At 33.0% G+C, this 20,549-nt stretch overlaps 1 pseudogene; it reads right to left on the bottom strand.

Moving 5' to 3' along the window:
* Positions 1 to 14,033: 14,033 nt before the first annotated feature.
* Positions 14,034 to 14,133, bottom strand: LOC122095352 (annotated as a pseudogene).
* Positions 14,134 to 20,549: the final 6,416 nt, after the last annotated feature.

Raw genomic sequence — 20,549 nt, 5'->3', positions numbered from 1 at the left:
CATATCTCAAAATTTTATTAATATGACTTTCACCAAAACACTGTTCTTATTGAACTTGTCTATGTCCTTTTAGTTTTCAAATCCAAATAGCGTATTTCCTTCAGTATCTTCCTGACAATTGGTTCCCTCGTTTACCTCTCTAAATCTGTTTTTGTTCGTGGATATTTTAATGATGTCTAAAAAGACTTATCTATGCATCTGTTTAACATAAATTTTAGAACTATCAGAGAGTTTTTTCCTCTAAATCCATCATTTCCACCTGTAGTCCTTATCACCAAGAATATTACTAACATGGTTGCCAGCCAGAGACGTGGAAGCACTTTAGATTTCTTCTTACTCTTCTACTTCCGTCTGTTAGATAAGATGAATGATCAAGATTTTCTGTTTCTGTCACTAATATAATTTCTATGTACTCCTTTTTATGCAACTGAAACTGGCCTGTTTCAAATACTCATCATTGGTCACTTTGTCCTAAAACAACTGCTTACATAGTATGCTTTTTCCCCATAGACTTTCATATTGTTCTTCTCCATCACCAAATTACTGCTCCATGTAAGCACACAGAGTGAATATCTCAGACACAAATTCTAGTATCATTAATTACTCACTACATTGTCTGTTGGCATTACATTTCTCATCTGTAAATGGATATAATCTACCAGAAATATTGAAGAATGAATTTGTTGAATTCTAGAGCAAGAAAAAAGAAAAGTGAAGAGTCCTTACATTTTCCATCTTACCTTACAAATAAGAAAAGAGTCAAATTCAGTTTGTTGGTTTAAAATCACAATTTTTTTCATGCAGAAATAAAAATAAGTCATCATCAGGCTACACTGTGGTCATCATCCTCACCAAAGTTATTAGCATCATAAGTGCTAATTATTGAAAGTCTGGTATGTGTCTATGACGTTGCTATTATTTGTCTTTTGATTAATAATTTTAATGTTACCACTGTGCATACATCCATATTAAAATTTTGAACAAATAAAGAAACTAAAAAAAACTAAACCATATCAGGTAGCTTGACTATGTGCTTTTAACAAATTATGGAATAGAGTTTTGAAGCATTACAAATTCCTAACCAGTATGAATTAACTTCCTCTCTCTCCGTCACTACACACAAATATTTAAGAGTTTGAACAGAACTTTTTTCAAGTGATATACTCTAAATGTTACTACAATATCATGTGCATATCTAAAATTTCCTTTAAAGTAATAAACTCTACTTTCAAATCAAGTATTAGTTATTTTATTCTCAGGAACTTTTAGATAAAGACTGTATATCTTTGAAATGAAAAAGGTCAAAATAGTAGCATAAAAATTTTAGAGGGAGTCTGTCTTCAGAAATACATATACATATATATCTATATATACATTATGTGCAGAAAGATATAGATTTTTAGAGATTATTTGTCATCAGAAATATGTACATATATTTAAATTTCTGTGTAGAATGATGTACATTATAGTGAAAAATACATCTTAAAACATAATTAAAATTTAAAAAATACATCAAACCAAGTGCCAGTGACACGCTTATAATTTGAGCTATTCTGGGTTCTGAGATCGTAGAATTGTGTTCGAAACTAGCCCAGACAGAAAAGTACTTGTTAGAGTCTTATCTCCAATTAATCACTAAAAACAGGAATTAGCTCTGTGCTTCCAGTTTTGGAGTGCTGTCCTTGAGCATAAAAACTTTGGGGACAATGCCAAAGTCTTGCAAACAACAACAACACAATGTATCACATTAATTTCACAAAAGCAAATTTTAACTGCTGTGAACATTTCTTAGAAACATGAATACATGCCCCTGGAAAATGTTAAGTAAAAGTATAGAATATTTACATCTATGTTAAAGACAAGACTATTTAGATTGTTTAAGATATTTAGGTGATGATTAGGAATTAAGAATAATGAGATTTGGGTAATAGATTGGGATTGGACTTTAATTCTAGTTTACAGTAGTAATAAAATGATATTTGTAATGATTATATAAAATTATTCTTGCTTGGTATATGAATTATAATAAGTGATAAACATTTTAAAATGATTTCCAATGCAAAGGATTATCAATTCTTTTGTACTTTCAAAACAATTAAGAAATCTATTCCAAGGCTAGTTTGCTCTAAGACTATATTTGTTTTCTAAAATTAATTTAGGAATGAGTTAAGATTTAGATAACGTTGCACAGCAGAAGAGAGTGAGAGGGGATAGAATGATGGACCACATAGGAGCTGTATGTCATTGGTACTGTGTTTCAAAAAACAGAAAGACTTCAGAGAAGAGAAAGAGGAATATAAGGTGTCCTGAATCAAGTTTCGTTTTAATCCACCTAGTAGTTTTGACTGAGAATCAGAGAACATGGGAAAAATAGATAATAAAATAGAAAATAAAGCATTGTATAAACCTGTTACAATGTAAAGAAATTGTAATAGGAAGATGATAATTAATTTCCAAAGAAATAAAAGAAAGGATAGGTAAACTCTAAAGGGAAAAAGAATGAAGAGAGAAAAGAAGCAAAATAAACCTTTATCAATAACAAACACAAGAGTTTGGGAGTGGAAAGGCAGTAGAAATATTGTAAATAACAATAAAATAACAATAAAAATTGCTAACGTGGATAGAAGATGGATCATATTTTATCATATATGATTTTGAAGTAATAGGAAATGAAAATTTAAAAGTAATAATTTAAAATACTATAGCCCAATGGTAAAACATTGGCATAGCATGTGTGAAGCAATGGTGTGATCGCCCAAACATTACAACGTACACCCAAAGCACACACACAAAAAACCCACATTAACACACACACACACACACACAACATACACACATTTGGAATATTGATATTACCATATTAAACAGAGGTAATTATTACAAATAGTAAAAATATGTTAATATGAAATCATATTATTGCTCATACTATTTAAAAGTTTACTAGAAATGAAATACTCACAATATACTTGGATTCTTATAGATCAACTAAATTGAAAATTAAGAAATAGAAGACACGAGAACCTTTGCAAACAAGTTTTAAATAATAAACATTTTGAAACATGTATACTTTTATTTTGACAAAAGATTGATGTTACTGGTATTTTAACTCAAGATTTAGAATATGATAACCAGATGCTCTATATCTCGCTAGAGATGGCTATATTTCTAATCATTTCACTCTGGATACTTTTATAATAAAGGTCTCATCATTTCAAAGCCTCTCCCAAATCACAAACCCTGCTTATATGTCCCACCATAGCTAGAAAATGGAAGCCACAAATCACCATTCCCTGCTCAAACATTTTTTTAATTCAAGTACAAATATTTCCAAAAAGTGACCAGGTAATGAAGCCTTCTTAATAAAGTATGTGCTTCTTGGAAACACAGTAAGGACAAATATGTTTAGAACTATAAGAAATTAAAATTATTTAAATTCACCAACCATATAAAAATTAAGAAAATAATTTTTAAATATTCATGTTAAATATTTTAAAAGCAAAATATATGTGTCTAAATAATTTACATTGTAAAACTCATGCAAAATTAAATTAACTAATCCTTCGACTCTGAAAAAAGAATTACTCTAAAGAAACAAAAGAAAATAATTAAGTTCAAAATTTGAAATTTAGAAAATGAAATGAATTGCATTCTTTAGTTGACTGAAGAAACTGTAAACCCTCTGTATATCAATTTTATAATAAAAAAAGCATGAACAAAGAAAGCAAAAGTACCCATTGATCAATAGCACCAGCTAAAGTATCAGTATTTCTTTTTTTGAGTGTACAAGAAAATCGATGGAGGGGATAACAATGTTCCTTCCATTAAAAAATGTACTCATTACCTTACTTATGTTACTGTAACCACTTTGTACATTACCTTTACAATAAAATTAAATTGAAATTAAAAATAAACTAAATAATATACCAATTAAGAATTCTTAGAAGCCATTGGTTAAAAACTTTGTAAAAAACTGTCCTAGGAACCCAAGGAATATACTTTGATGATACTATTTAAATACTTAAACTTCAGCAGAGAAGCAAAAAGTTTATAAATGTTACAAGTAAAGTAATAAATCAGAATATATTACTATTAATAAAAATCATAAGATGAATTTATAGTGGTAGTCAAATATGTAACAAATGAGACGAATTGCCATTCGTTTGCACTTAATAAGTGAGAAAGAATTTTCTAGGTCTTTTAAAATATATCTTAAGATAATGAAGAAACTATTCTGTCACATATGATAATCAGATAAAGATGATATTAAAACAAAGAACAGATTGTACTAAGTTGTGGGATGTTAATGTATTTACCTATTTTGGTTGTGGGTAACTGTGGGGATTTCAACTTGGAGTATTGTTCTTGCTAGGCTGGCGTCATATCAGTGGTTAATTATAGGATAGGGGTTCCCTTTCCACAAGAACATGCACCTGATCTGTCCTTTTAGCCTTCCCATCATCAATAGCATCAGAGTTGCACACCAACTTGTCTAGCTGCCTACCTTTGCTGGCCTGGATTCTGCAGTCCTTCCAATCTTTGCCTCTAGATAGTGCAGGATCGTGGAAATGATCCAGTGCACGCAGCTATAGAGTGAGAAGGAAGTCCACTAAACTTTTGGCTTGGGTTCTGTTCTCAAGCCTCCTAAGTAGTTAAGAGTAAAGATGGGAGCCCCTGGTGCCAAGCAGTAGCAGTATTTTTAAAAAACTCGACATATATATGAGTTAGGCTTGTGATTACCTCAGGAAAAGAATAAAAGAGCAGTGAAGCATAAAGGACAGTCAGAACTTTAACTAGCTACTCAGAGGCTGAATCAGCTTAGCTAGCTACTCAGGAGGCTGAGATCTGAAAACCATTGTTCAAAGCCAGTCCAATCATGAAAATACATGTGATTATTTCCAAAAAATCAGAAGTGGAGCAGTGGCTCGAGTGGTAGACCACTATCCTTGGGCACAGAAGCTTAGGGATAGTGCCTAGGCAATATCAAGCTTCAGGAATGATGAATACATGCATGAGCTCCTGCAAATGTGCGTGTGCATACACATGTGCGCGTGAACACACAAACACACCAATGAGCATTTCAATGCTACCTTCTTTAATTTTTTTTACCTTGTTGTACCCTATTGCCATGTATTGGTTCACAAATTAACAAAATCAGCTAAGCAGCTATTTACATACAACTGATCATGTTTCTCTAAAGTCTATTCTCTATTTGCAAGCCTGATTTTATATGACCCAAAAGTAAATTATTCAGGAGGGCAATTCATCTCCCTCAACTCTGTAGTATTAGATGATTGTTTACGTTCTTCCTAGCTATATGATTTTGTGAAATTCTGCATCAAACAGCGTATTTCTTTCACGAGAAGGGAAGCCTTTGTCTAACAATTAATAATAGGATTTTCTCCTCCTGGCAAGCATGTGTAGTTTTATTATCTTCATATATTTCATGATCTGTCTGTGTATGCCAAAGACTGCTGTGAAAATAAAAAGACCATTCTCAGCACTTAGCATTCGTATAACATTCATATGTATGAAGGTATTTAAATATTACTGAAATTGCTTTGGAATAAATAATGTTCACCTTGACTATTTTGAGAAAGAAGAATTAGTTTTTCAGCACTTAGGTAAGAACGTGAGTGAAAGAAACAAAAGGAAAGTTTGGAACAACTCAACATATACATTCAAATGAAACAAAACAACCCAAGAAAACACAAATTAATTCAGTACTTAAAAACCTGTAGGAAATGCAATGATTTTTTTAAAAATCAGCTATGATAAGCTTTTGAGAATCCTGACTACATGGGAGTTTACTGTTGTGAGGACAGTGGTTAAAGCCCAGACTGGACAGAAAGATCTGTACACAAAGCCATGCCATGCACCTGTTATTCTAAATTCCAGGAAGAATAACATAAAGTGGAATGAGCCCAAGATCATACACAAGGAGGAAGCCAGATTCTATCTGAAAAATAATCAGGGTAATTTAGGGCTGGGGCATGACAAAGTGTTAAGAACACCCATTTAGGAGACACAAGACACTCAATGCAAACTCTATTATGGGTAATGAAGAAAAAGCTATAACTTTAAATAATTGGAATGATTGTAAGATTTGAGTATTTCAGTGGAGAAAAAAAACCATGAGAGAGATAGAGTGAACCCATGTTGTGATCCCTTCTACTTAAGCTATAATGTTGTGTGGTACTCCAGACATAACAGAGTTATCTTGCAAATGAGTATGGATATGCATTTGGGTGATGGAAATATTCTACTTACACAGGTGTAAATTAGATTTTTGGCTAGATTGTAGTTCTTGAACTAAGAGCCTGTGTGATGTCCCTGAGCTTTTTCTCTCAAGGCTACCACTCTATTACTTTGAGCCACAGTTCCAATTCTGATTTTCTGTTTGTTGTTTGGAGATAAGAGGCTCATGGACTTTCTTGCCAAAATGGCTTCAAACCATGATCGTCAGATCTCATCCTCCTGAGTAACCAGGACTCCAGGCATAAGCTGTCTATTTTTTAAATAGTTTAGTAAATCATGTAGTTACACAAGTTATAAATTATCATTACAACCTGTGTAATAGATGTGTGTATATATATATCAATGCATACAGACAGAAATATTTTATCGTATCTTTGTATCTACAGTAGATTTATGAAATATCAACCTTCGTTGTAAAATAAAATGGAAACAAAAGATATTAAGGAGCAAAACAAAGGGAATTGTCACAAGTTTCTTGTTGTTGAATGGAATATGAATTGTGAGAATCAGTTTGGGAAAACCATCTTAATTTAACATAACGGATAATGGGTATTAATTCCAATCTATCTATTTGCCCATATTGTGCATCCTCACACATGAGTGTCAAAATCAAACCACAATTTTTGCTTTTGTATTTAACGTACCTGTTATAATTTAGGGGATTGATGAAGTACTCAAATAAAGATTAAAATAATAGTAAGTGAGGCTATGAGTTAGAGCTGAAAATGTTTTTAAATATTATAATAGCTAATTAAATTGAAATTTTCTTACTTTTACTCTATTGTCATGTCCCTCATTCCCACATTAGAAAAGTACATAAAAGGCTCTCAGTAAATTATGTGTATAATCATGAAAAAACATGTATTGAAAGAATATGGGCCCAGTGTGGTTTTAGCTTATTGAGACCTGTAGGGGGTAGTGTGTTTTTGAGGCCTTGCAAAACGTTGTGATGGAGATGAAAGGAGGGATGTGTTTATTCTGGAAAATTGTCTAGAGGATTGCTCCCAGAAAGATAGTGACGAATTCTTCCAAAAGATACAGCAAAATCACTTCCACAACCATGTTCACTGCTCACTATTTACCGTAGCCAAGTTATGAAAACAGCCCAGATGTCTTATGGTGGAGGGATGGTTGGAGAAAGTGGGGCACATATACACAATTGGATTGCACCCATCCATTATGAAGACTGTTACATAATTTGCAAAAATTATGTTAAGTAAACTAAGTCAGAGCCAGACATACAAAAGACCCATGTTCTGTCGCGTATTTGGAACATAGGACTTTATGCAAGTTTACACAACAGTATTAACCAAAGCATGCTCTTTGCAGACAAGTATTTAAAAGTGTAATTTCTTATAAAATTGAACTTTTATTCCAACAAAATGAATACCAAGAAACTATCATTTGGAAGATATGAGCGGAAGTCAAAGGGAAGGAATAAAGAGAGTTATGGATGAAGAGAGGGAAGGTATAATATTCAATGCAGAAACTAGAAGAAATGAAAGTGGGGTGAGGTTTGGAAGGGTATTGCAAAGTTATGTAAAGATCCATTGTACTTATAAACTGATTTGTTGAACGGAAATTCCTTCATACAACTATTTAATAAAAATATAATTAAAAACAATGGAGACGGGGCTGGGAAGGTGGCTCAATGGTAGAGAACTTGCCTTGCAGGCCTGAGGCCCTGGGTTCGATTCCTCAGCACCACATAAGCAAAAATAAAAAGCCGGAAGTGGTGCTGTGTTTCAAGTGGTAGAGTGCTAGCCTTGAGCTGAACAGCTGAGGGACATCACCCAGGCCCAGTGTTCAGGCCCCACGACTGGATCCCCCCCCCAAAAAAAAAACAGTGGAGACATCTGAACCTTAAACTGTGTTCTCTTAAATCATGAGTCAAAATAATAGTTTCCTTCTCAGAAATTTTCTTTGCAGTTATTTTCCTCAAAATGACAGAAAAGTGACCAACAAAATGAATGTCAATACATCACATTGCATATCCTAAAGAGAAACAATATAAAAATCACAGTAAAAATGTTAGAATTCATCACATGATAAAATAACAGGTAGAAAGGATCAAATGCTGATTGTTTTTCCAAGTACATTACCTATGGTATCTAATTTAATCCTCACAATAATCCCATAAAGTAGAACTACTTCCTTTTCTAATTCTCAGATGATGATATTGAAGTCTTCAGAGTTGGAATTACTAGTACAACATTTCACAAATGGTAAATCTTAGCCTGCGGCCCATTCCCACCGTATCAAATAACTTCATTCTATTTTGTGACTAAAATACCAGCACTTAGTCCACTAATTCTAGGAAAATTTCCCAGAATTATTGTCCACACTCTAATAATATTTCACTTTATCTTTGTTAGAAAATAGGAAACTAAGCGGGATGTCGGTGGCTATACCTGTAATTGTAGCTACTCAGGAGGCTGAGATCTGAGGAACGCGGTTCAAAGCCAGCCCAGTCAGGAAAGTCCGAGAGATTCTTATCTATAATAAACCGCTAATAAACCAGAAGTGGCACTGTAGCTCAAGCAGTACAGTGCTTGACTTGAGCGGAAGAGTGCAGGGACAGTACTCAAGCCCAGAGTTCAAGTGCCAAGACCAACCAAAAAAAAAAAGGAAATAGGTAACTGCAATATGAAAACTCCAAGTTCATAATCAATTTATACCTCCCTGGTGAAAGGAACTGCTAAACTATAACATTCTTGATTTCTAGCTCAAAATTGTAGAAATTATATTCTATCCCATGACAACACTGCATCGCAGTCATACTGAAAGAACAATCTCCCCAATTCCTGATGGAAACAGATTGCAGGTCTTATAGACCAATCATTTCCACATTGTAGCTCACATAAGTTGTTTACCATTAGAGGTATTTTGATTGCTTTTTATACCCAACATTTTGAGAGAAATGTATTACTTTAAAATGTTATTAAAGCAAGACTGATATAAAAATCACCTTTGACCCCAGATAAATATTTACCTTTCATATACCCAAAAATGCAGTCTTACCTATCATTAATGTTAGGAATGAGAGGTTAAAAATCATGGACACCAAGACCTAAGCATGAATTAAAGGCTCTCCAACTTGTGAATACAATTGGTTTAAAAAGACATCAATACTACTGCATGTTTTTCAAAATTTCTTGTGATATTGAAGATTCAATGATAAAATATTAACACTTGAAAATAACTCATTTTCTTGGGAGTAGGACAGAAAACACAAGATTAATCCATCATTTTCAAATACCTTTATTTTTCTACAAATTCACTCTTATAATTATCAAGATTAAAAAACTAACTGAAGTACAGAGCCACAAAGGAAATAATTTAACTGCATCATCTACATTCAAAAAACTGTTACTGGGGCTGGGAAGGTGGCTCAGTGGTAGAGTGCTTGCCATGCATGCATGAGGCCCTGGGTTCAATTCCTCAGCACCACATAAGCAAAAAGGGAAAAGCCGGAAGTGGCGCTGTGGCTCAAGCGGTAGAGCACTTAGCCTTGAGCTGAAGAGCTGAGGGACAGTGCCCAGGCCCAGAGTTCAAGGCCCCACGACCGGACCCAAAAAAAAGAAAAAAAAAACCTGTTACTAGAAAACAAAGTTATACTAATAATTAGCTTACCAAATTCACTTATATCCTTTTATTCTATTTCATAATATTTCATAATATTCTATTGCATAAAAATCCTATATACCCACTTACATCTTCAGATCTTAATATTTATTTCAGAAATGTCTATAGCTCTATAGTCAATGAACTGAAATAATACTAAAAACATTCAAAGGCTTTTCAGAAATTGCAAGACGCTCTCGGAGTTGTTATTTATATTGGAAAAGATATTCGAAAAGCCTTATTTGTTAAAGTTGTGATAGTTACTTCCACAAAAGAGCCATTAGTGAAGATCCCATTGCATGTACAAAACAACTTCAAATGCATCCACAATCTGGAGGTGACACATGCTTTTTGTTTGTTTGTTTTGAAAGGTATATCTAGCAAGCATATCCACAATACTGGTTTTCAGTCAATATGATGGGATATTCAAACCTAATAAATACAGGGTTGATTATCTTAGTGAGAATAGATATGATGTTACAAAGAAAGTTATTTTCAACAGAAATCTGGAAAGAGTTTATTCACCTTGTGTTTCACAGGAATAACCAGAGAGTAATACCTGTTTGGTCAAGTCAGTCAAACTCACTCCACGAGTATATCTTAAAAGTATAATCAATTTAAGAGGTCAAATACATATTTTGTACTGACAGTCATCTTACAGCAATAACTTACTACCTAATTATATCTGTATCTTCTTACCTAACATATAATAAGAGCTGAAAGTGGTCTCTTTTATCTAACTTAATGTTGTATATGTTTTGATTATGATGATGTTATTATTTGACAAATAAAATGTACAGAAGGGTGGCTCCACAGAAATGACATGACAGAACACTGATAAATAAAAACATTGCAACACAGTTAGCTCTTTTGAGCCTCATCTTGTCCACATTGGCAAGCAACATTGCAACAGCACACACACACATATACACATACACACATGTGTGCACATGTACACACATATACTTGCATGCTAAATTCAGGGTTTAGTACAAAAAAGTACAAATAAAATTTTAGTGATTAGGACAAACGTTAATTTGCCTTATTACAAAATAATACACAATCCAGTCACCATGGGTGTTACATTTTACTTGCCTCGCCACATGTGATCACTTAATTTATTTTAATTAATTAATTCATTTGTTTGGTGCTAATACTAGGCTTGAACTCATGGCCTGGCTCTGTCCCAGAATTTGTCGTTTTTCTGTTGTAGTTTTCTCAAGCCTAGAATTTTACTGCTTGTCCCACAGCTCCATTTCTAGCTTTTGCTGGTTACTTTCAAATCAGAATTTAATGGACTTTTTTTTGCTTGGTTTGGTTTCAAACCACAATCCTCAGATTTCATCTTTCTGATTAGCTAGGATAAACACATGAGCCACAAGTGTGGCTTTTAGTTTTTCCTCTATAGCTATCTAATACACATATTAGATAGTAATTTAAAACCTAGAGTATAGAAGCAAGTTGTACAGTGATGATATTGTCTTGTCAGAAATTTAAGCTAGTAAATTTCTTCTTAAAACCATAAACAAAAATACCATGGTATAATATAAGAGAACTCACTATTGAACATATGAGCTATTGAACATAGATCCATTATTTGTTACCCAACATTAGAAAAAACTATATAATGCAGTAGTAAAATAGAAGTCCTTTGTAGGAATACTTAATTACCTTGTTTTTAAAGATACTTGTTTTCATCTAAAAAAGTAGGCATGTCTATTGTCTTGATGTGATTTTGATGATTGAAGGTGCTTAATGAGAAGTCAAAGTGTATTACTAATCCTTTGCTATCAATTAAATCTCACCTTTTCTTCTTGGAACTTATAATTATTAAAGCAATAGTTCAGAATCAGCAAGCAATAGTTCAGATTCACACTTCCAGTGCAAGTGGATCATCAGTAATTAATCCTTGATACCATTTTCCAAAAAGTTTTGTCACAGATACAATCAGCCTGCCTTCTCTAGCTGCTTTCCTAGCCTGGACCTATTCCTTCACTCTTCAGGAAAAGTGTGATTCAACTGATTTCAGTCAGATCTGTTACTAGAATTATAAAGGATTTAGATTTTTGTCTGTAATTTGGTCAAAGCTATGTCTCTTTATGTAGGCTAATAAAAATGTATTTACTAATTTCAAGTAAATACATAAATTCCATTTCCATCTCTTTTAAAAAATAAAATTGTTTGCTCTATAAATTGATCAGAGGCATGGATTTTGTGGCTAGCTAGGTCATTGCACATCTGTCTCTCTCTTCCTCTCTCCCTTTCATGGTTCTCATAGATAATGTGACAGCTCCATAATTATCCTAATTAATTTTGCTTTTATATTTTTGGTTGCATCATTTCACTTTCTGCTCTGCCATTTCCCAAATCATTTACATAGAAGGCATTATTTCATATTTTCTCATTCCTATAATAAGCTGCACATGAAGACACCACTGGTCCCATTTTCAGTCTGTACCTTTGAATATGGAGGAAAACCTTTCCTCTGCTCTCTATCAATTCCCTACTCTCCAGTTAGAATAATTTCCAATAGTAAAATTGGAAAAAGATAAAGAAAATCATGGTGAAATAACAGATGTAGAAAATTCACTGGATTTTTCTGACCAGTTCAACCAACGTGAACTATTAGGGAATACATGTGCACCCCATTCCCACTGGTACTCACTGTCTCTGGTTAGGCAATTCTGATGAAGACAAGGAACAAGATGAAAAAGTGAGGAATGGTATCATTTGCAAAAAAAAATGGAGAAGTATTAAAGCAAATTTTTGTTTGGGCTGCTGAAAATAATCGGCTTACTACAGTGCAGACACTGCTTTCCTAAAAGGCCACTCATGTGAATACTAGGGATGATGATGAGTATACCTCTCTTCATCGGGAAGCCTCCAGTGGGCACTTAGACATTGTCCATGAGTTGGTGGCTCAAGGAAGATATTCATGCAATTACTGTGAATGGCTAGACACCCCTGCACAGTGCTTATATGTTGAATAATACCAGACTGGCTGCTTTCTTAGTTCACATTGAGTCAGATACCAATGCCCAAACTAAAGTCCTCTTGACTCCCTTGCATCTTGCTGCTTGGAATAGAAATAGCAAAGATACCTGGATCGCCTTCTATTGAAGCATTATATCAAACCAGGTCTGAAGAACAACTTGGAAGAAACTGTATTTAATATTGCCAAAAGGATAAATATGTATCACTACCTCTTTTAAATTGTGGAAGGCTGTAAAAATTGTTCTCTTAACTCATAATGGTTTGGTTAAGATTCTTAAATTTCAAAAATGCCAATCCATCTTTGTGTCTGTACAAAATATTTTCACAATACAAAGCAACAGCAATATCTTACTTTAAAAATTCATGGATTCCATAGTATTCTTCAAGTGAATTGCCTGACTTTGATGTCAAAATGTATTCAAGAGTTGTTTGTATACATCTATAATGATTTCTGCAGGGTTTGTGATTTTTAAATCAGAAATCACTTTAACTTATCTGTTGAAATTAGTAGTACAGAAACTAAAAATATTTCTGGTGCTTGTATGAAAAAAGTATATTTTAAAATACTCTGTATTTTGTTTGTATAATGTCCATAATCTATTTAATTCTCTCCTAGATATAATACTTTGAATTATACATTGTTTTATAATATATAGGTTCGTTAATAAATGTGTTATTTCAGATAGCATTCCAAACAGAAAAAGTTTAAGATTCCTTTTTTTTCCTAGGCCCTTATAGTATTTTATTTCTTTGGGATAAAATGACAATGTTATCCAATTTCAAATGTTTTGTAAAGATTATGCTATGTAAAGGCCATTCTAAGGTGAGAATTTAACGCACTGATGTCAAACTAACTTTCAGTTCAATGAATTACATATATTGTTACATTTGCCTTTTTAAATTTTTTATTGTGAAAATACTGTACAGAGGGGTTACAATTACATGGGCAAGATAATGAGTACATTTCTTATCAAGCATTGTAGCCTCCTCCTGTATTTACCCTTCCCATCCATTCCCATCCTTCCCTTGCTCCCCCACTCAATCCTCCCTCTACCCCTCCACCCGCACAAAGTTGTAAAGTTTATTTTTCGACATAACGACTTGTATTTTTGTAATCAATTTTTTAATAACTGTTTTTCATTTCTTGTATCTCAAGAATGAAAAATATGGAATATTTCACAAATTTTCATATCATCCTTGTGCAAGTGCCATGATAATCTCTATATTGTAGTAATTTGGGTAAACGTCCTGCTGAAGCATGTAGTATCCTGTAAATTTAAGTAGTTATTGATGCAATCTTTATACAGGCATATATCCTTGGTTGACTGTTTGTAACTAGGAAACCTTATTGTTCCTAAAAATGTTATTGATCTTACTTCTCTAAAATTCTGTGTATATTGGGAAAAGCTTATATTGTTTGGTCGATTGCTCACATTTGCAATTTTTTTGTCAATGACTATTTTAAGTCTTTTTCATTTTAAATTTGATCATACTTTGAAGCCTTTATAGCTAGGTCCAAAGGTGATTGTTTTTCAAGTACTTATTTATAAACTGAGTTAGCTTTGTGGAGCTAATGGATTCAAAGTAAGCCTTGCTTAAGAGCTACTTCTAAACTTCTGCAGCTTAAAAATTCCTAAATGATGTCTTACTGGTACAAATGTCTACCTGACCCTTTATTCTTCTTCCCTGTAGCAACAGACCAACCAGAATATCTTACCCTGACAGCATAGATTTTCTTATTGGAACAAAACTAGTATTAGTTAAAAGGGATCATAGAGAGATAAACAGTTAAGACAGAATCATTTAGGCTAGAAGGTATTTTATCAAAATATAATTGTTTTTTTATACCTAACATTTCAATAGTAGCTAAAGCCAAGAAGGTGAAAAAAATTTTCACATGCATGATTACCAAATGTCCTGGCCAGTCTACCATCCATCCAGGCAGGAATTTACACTACTGCCTCTCTTTCATCAAATATTTTCATAGTTAAAAGAGTAGTCTATATGTTTCTCCTCGATATTAGCCCTTAAATTGGTAATGTTTCAACCACAGTGTTTCCTCTTGTCTCTAGGCTGTAAATCTCCAAATGGTAAAGCTTTAGGTCCAACTCTACCAAACACTGAGGTAGAAATAATGTAATAATATTTTAAAACACAGTTGCCTTTGATACCCTAACCACAACAGAACATTGCAAAACATGTGCCTTTTTTCTTATATTTTATAGTTATATATTTTATATTTATACGTGCTAATATTTTATTTACTTACTAGAATTAATTGATAATTTGACAAATAAATAGATATTTATTACAATAAATAGATTGGAATATAAATAATAAGGTTTAGAATGTACATTAGAATATAAAAAGTATCAATGCAATGTCTTTGTGATATGTTCTAAGTATTCTTGGTCTTCTGAATTCACATTGTAAAAAAAAACAATTGTTTTCCTCTAATCTATAAGGGATTTTACTCTGCTGCTCTGTTTATTGTTTTAACTCACTGGTTGCAAAATGTTTTTCTCTATATTTCTGAAGCATTTCTACTGATTGTACCCAAATTTTGCTGATATGATATCTGCAGGATCCACGGGTCCTAGGATCCCAGGTCTTAGTTATCCTCTTCATCTGATAACAAGGGGAAGATTTCTCACCTAGGCTCATGAAACATGCCAACAGAAAGTAATTGAAAATCCATCTCAATTCCTTATGACACCGGAATTAGTGGTAAGCAATTGTGTAATGCAATGCAACTTAAAATGAAAGATGAGATCACAAAATCTGAGAGAAAGTACAGTAATTCCAACTTTCAGTTTACAAATGACCAGCCCATATGAGTGACAAAGATCACAAATGTCACAAAATTATTTTTAATACCCCTCTTCTAATGATTACTCAAAGATTTCAGTCCAGCATAAGTAGGCAAAAAAAATAGTTCCTAGAACGATAGATCCATAATTGGTCTACCAGGGCTAGGAAAACTTGACTTACAGGTCAAATATAATTCACAAAAACATTAATTGAGAAGATCGTTAATGCTTCAAAATACTGGTACTTCAGTAAAACTTGTTTCTGTAGAATAAAAATGTTATCATTCTCAAACCAACGATAACCTACACTTAATCTCCTGAAAACAGATTCCTTTTCAAATAATCTTTTAAAAATCACATTCACCAAAATAACATTTGACAAGTAGACAATATTGACATTACAAATTTTTCAAGTTTAGGGTGCAAGTTACAATAGAGTTGTTTTATTTACCCAGCACTAATGCCAAACAGGTTCAACCATTCATTAAAGTGTAGAAATAGTACCATCCACCACTTGTGCTGTTCAGTAGGTGCCTTACAGAAATGTGTCAAATAGAAAAACCTCCCATAATTCAAACCCAAACACTAGCTAATAAAGTAAGTTTAATCACTCACTAAGGTACATTTTAAAAAGTCACAAATAGTTGCTTTATCATATGTTGTTTTATGTTTTACCTATCAGTCTAACATAGTAAGAAATATGACTTAAAATCATGAATATGGGTACTCATCAGAGATGTGACAAACATAAAATCTGTCTTCTATTTCTACCAAGTCTTCTTCTTATTCCAAAACTTATAGGTAGTAGAAAATATTATCCCATGTAAAATAAAATAATCACAAACCTTTTTCAAAGCCATTTATAAAATTTGGTAGTTAGGAATATATCCTAAGCCATTTTTAAACTTTCTTGTTGACTAAAGATTAATCTTACAAATGGATGAGAATAAAATCATGTCTAGGTGCTTCACATCTCCAGTCTTGCAAATTGTTATTGCAGATGAATGAATTATGGAAATATAAGCTGACATCAGTTCAAGTGTACGCAGGATTGAAACTCCATGGATAGTATATAAACCTTTCAAAATATTAACAGTTTAACAGAATGACTATCAGGAAGTTGAAACCAGAGAGGAATAATAGTAAAGACAGAATGAATGAAAAATGGAACAAGGGGCAAGTACAGCTAGAATACTCAATGTACACATGTGATAAAGGAAGTGATAATTCTGAAATACATCTTAGAGAAGGGGTTGGTTGAGAATGATAGAAGGAGTCACTCTGATCCAGGAGCATTGGACAATTAGATGGACATATTTATTGCAATACACTTGCACAACCTTTTGAAATTTAATTAAAAAACACAACAAAAAACAAAAACACACAAAAATCACAACCAAACAGCAATCTCTAGAGAGGATGTATATGACCTCTCAAAATTTTAAATAGTTCATGAAGGGTAGTCTTGGGAATAGCAAACAAAGCTGTTCAAAGAGGGCAGTTTGAGGTAGCAGAGAATTTTGAACAGATTTAAGTAGATTGTCTAAGGTTGTGAATCACCTACATCTGCTGCAAATATTTTCTTCTGTGAGTTCTCTTTGTCTGCAATGGATACTCCAGTCCTCAGCCACACTTGATAGCTTGTGAAGATAGAATGGAAGAAACAAGATCAAGAATCCATTACTCCACTGGAGACAGAAGAGTCCTCTATGTTTTCTCTCATCTCTCTTCACTACTCTTTCTTCATACTTTTAAGTCAAGTGATTTTGAATTACATCTTTCATTCTTTCTTCTGGCAAAATAATTAGCCAAACTAATTTACTAAATATTATTTGCCATTTTTTTTCTACCATGCTGTTTACTTGTCCAAGGGAGTCCATTAAGCTTCACCGTTGCATTTGGTTGCCACGAAAATCCAACATCTATGTTAATGAGGACAAACTCTAATGTAAAACTTTGTCTCCAAAAAACCGATCCAAGAAGCTGTGATCACAAATATTTAGCTATACTTTTTTTCTTTTACCTTGAAAGTCTTCTTGTGTCTAAAGTTCCACAAAAATAAGTACTCCACTACTTTTTGGTTCAATCACTTCTAACCTCAAAGATATATTTTGCTAACAAGATGCTTAGAGGAAACCGAAGTATACTCCACTTTTATGTTCTCTCTTAAGACTCTCCTTAGATACCATATCAGGATCAGTGAAGTTATTCTTTGCAAAATTATTTCAATAGATTATTTTTTCTTGGTCTTGCATTTGCTCAGCAAGATGTATGGAACAGAATAGAGTTAAATCATCCATACCTTGGGTAACAGTGTCTATTACAAAGGACAGTGCTTCTATGTCCTAATTCTATGTCCTCCTCTTAGCTCTTCCCTGATTTCCAATTAAGCACAGCTTCTTGACTTCAAGTCCAGTGAAGCTGAAAGACTATAAGATCTCCTCCCCACCCCACCCCGCTACATCTTCATGGTTTCTCTTTTAAACCTCTTTTAAGTTGCCTCATTTGGACGTAGAATTTATTTTCCTGTCCTCATTCAAACTGTTCTACATTATAGTGAGCCAAATAGGCTCTGTAAAATCACTTTAGGTAGCAAAAATATTAAGACAATCTATATCAAAATTTTTGGCCTCCCTCCACTGCTGAAGTCAGTATGCTTAGATAGGGCTTCTAAGAACATTGTTTTCTTACCCTTTCAATTTTCTCAATTCTTTTCTGATCCCAAACTTTTTGGCTTATGTAATAAGAGAAGTCTTCACTACCTCATGTTAATAAGGATATTATTTTTTGTGAGCTACTTAGAAATGTGTAATCATTGGTGTAACCAATCAGATTTTTTTCTGTGTTTCAGTGCTTCACGTGCAAAGACATTGTGGAAAGTGTTACAAACAGAAAAGTGTGAACCCAATACTTTCTTTCATTTTGAAGGGCCCTTTCTCCCTAAATATTTTGACCCAAATTATCTTTTTCAAAGAATAATTTTGGTAATTAAAGGTCAATTCACAAAATTTGATGTCTTAGTTTTCTTAAGAACTTTGAATTTCACACAGTGAGAGTATATTTCCTGGGTAAGGACAATTCTCAAGGGAACCTACAGGATTTACAGTAAGGTTTCTGAAGTTTGTTTAGTGTGAAAATGAGCTATCTTTACCCACATTGCTCCCTCTCAACTAGGTCTCCATAGCTTTCTTTGCATGTAAGCTTATTTTCCCAGGCAATTTTCTTAATAGGCTAATTTGTTAAAAATTTGAACAATTAAAATATACCTGTCATAATTTTTAAACTCTTTTGAAATTCCTTTATCAGAATCACGTTTTCCCCAATCCTAATTCAACCTTTTCCATCAAAAACAGTAACATGTTATTTATATGATATAGTGTCCATGCAGCTATTATTTTCCAGTGGCTTTATGTGTTTATATGAACATATAAGCTGATGCTGAGCAAAATGAACTCCAAGGTATGGAAACAGAGATTTTTTTTTGCAGTTGTTTTTAATGTACTATGTGATTTCTATTTTCTTTGGGTTTTCCACCTATGGTTTGGCATCGGCTGTATTTGATTTTGTGCCTTGTGTATTGTGTATACATTTACCTTAATTAGGGAAGGGAAGAGGAACAACAAAATGGCAAGACAAAGGACAAAGGGCAAGCCAATGCAATAACAATACTCACAAGACAATATGTTGGAAATGTACATTAAAACTTGTGAGGAGTATTGAGGTAAAAGAAAAGTGTAAGAAAAATGAAAGAGGGGGTAAAAGTTTGAAAAGTTATGTATTCACTACCTTACAATTACTGTAACCCATTGTTCACCAATTTGACAATAAAATTAAATTAAAAAATAAGCTACATAAAAAACAATTTCACTGTATTGTTATAGTAAATATTATTTTATGTAGTAACTTTTTAAAAATCAATACTATTTGGCATCTAATTTGAATTGATTACTCCTTTATTTATCAGAGAGTCATCAACTTGAATGTTATCCAACTAGACAATATTTTCACAATAAACTTGACAATATTTTGAAAAAAGGAAAAATTTAGTACTTTCTCATACTAAAACCGAATATAGTTTAATTCTATGGAAACCCATAACTTTTAAAAGTAAATGAGTTGTTAAGAGGACAGAATATATGTGTTCCTCAAAATTCCTATGACTAATAACTACTCATTTTCAAATTCTGAACATTCCATACCTGAGAGATTCAAAACAGTACCTGTTTGCATGTTATGTAATTTTGCAATAGATGCAGTTTCCAATGGAGTGTTACAGATTGAGAAGTCAACAGAAAAATAGCCACATTCTGGTAGAGGATAAAATTATGAAGCATCTGTAATTAATTCTTCAAGAGTAAGCAAATTTTATCAGAGTAAGCTATAATTTCTATGAACCATAAATCCAAAGATTTATGCCATAAAGTCATCCTAGTCCAATAATTTCCAACTTGTAAAGTGCACCTTAATATTCCCTTAATTCACATCATGAATAGCTTATCTCTATTGTGAAAAAAATACTACACCTCTGATAATGTGATTCTCTCCTTGTTCTGGAAAGAATACTACAATTAACTGGGTTGCATAATTTTTCCCCCAGTGAGATTCTTGAGATCAGAACACTTGCAAATGTTATTTATATTTATACTTTTTTAAACTATCACAGATATTTAGGATGCTAAGGTCAGAAGATTATGGTTCAAATATCCAATAAATTCAGAAAAAGTCAGACACAGGTGGCACTGAGATTGAAGTGGTAGCGCACGAGCCTTGAGCATAAACAGGCTCAGAGACAGTTTCCAGGCCCAGATTTCAAGACCTAGGACAAACCAATGAAACAAAAACAAACCCCAAATGTAGCATTTTTCT

The sequence above is a fragment of the Dipodomys spectabilis genome, unplaced genomic scaffold, assembly GCF_019054845.1.
Source record: "Dipodomys spectabilis isolate Male_0828 unplaced genomic scaffold, ASM1905484v1 ptg000344l, whole genome shotgun sequence".
NCBI classification, from domain to species: Eukaryota; Metazoa; Chordata; class Mammalia; order Rodentia; family Heteromyidae; genus Dipodomys; species Dipodomys spectabilis.
Note: the sequence above shows the minus strand (reverse complement) of the source record. Positions and strands in the feature narration are given on the sequence as shown.